Source organism: Manacus vitellinus, unplaced genomic scaffold, assembly GCF_001715985.3.
Source record: "Manacus vitellinus isolate BGI_N305 unplaced genomic scaffold, ASM171598v3 scaffold_48_pilon, whole genome shotgun sequence".
Classification (NCBI taxonomy): Eukaryota; Metazoa; Chordata; class Aves; order Passeriformes; family Pipridae; genus Manacus; species Manacus vitellinus.
In genome coordinates, this window is record NW_021940593.1 from 273,707 (window position 1) to 274,579 (window position 873).

Here is an 873-nt window from a genome sequence, read left to right on the forward strand (position 1 = left end):
AAAGCTTTAGTTACAAAGCCTTTTTTATTACCTCACATTTTGCTATATTCCCATCTACAAGCATCCTCCGGAAGAAAGGGCTATCACAGGAACTTGAACTAAGAGGAAAATACCAAGAATATAGGCGAGATCTGAGGAAGACAGTACTCTCGTTAAAGCATTTCAATTAAAGTGCTGGTCTTCATGCCAGTTTTAAATCTCCTGTGTGGCAGTGGCTCTGGCTGCAGAGTTCTAGAGGTTGCAGACTGACAGTCCTTGGCAAGTACATCAGGTAGGTTCTGGTGCTCAGGCACAACTACATACCAACTTTACGTGCCAGTTTCAGCCTGATGTTGGCTTACATCCATTATTTTGAATCACATCCACCTGATATTTATTAAAGATCCAGGAATACCAACTTGACACTGTACAGAATATGACGTAACTTGCACATAACTATTTTTTACTCTTTGAGAGCCACGTCACCTAATCCTAGGCAGGGTGTTGAGGTCACTTGGCGTGTTCAGCCCGGAGGAGTCTGAGGGGAAACCTCACTGCGGTCTTCAACATCCTCACAAGGGGAAGTGGAGTGGCCGGCACTGATCTCTTCGCTCTGGTTACCACTGACAGGACCCGAGGAAACGGCGAGAAGCTGAGTCGGGGGATGTTTAGGTTGGATATTAGCAAAGGTTCTTCACCCTGAGGGTGGTTGGGCACTGGAACAGGCTCCCCAGGGCAGTGGTCTGACAGGGCTCAAGAAGCGTTTGGACAACGCTCTCAGACACAGGGTGTGACTCTTGGGGTGTCCTGCGGAGGGCCAGGAGGGGGATCCTCGTGGGTCCGTTCCAACCCAGGATATTCTAAGATTTCCAAATTAACCTTTTTTTTTTTTTC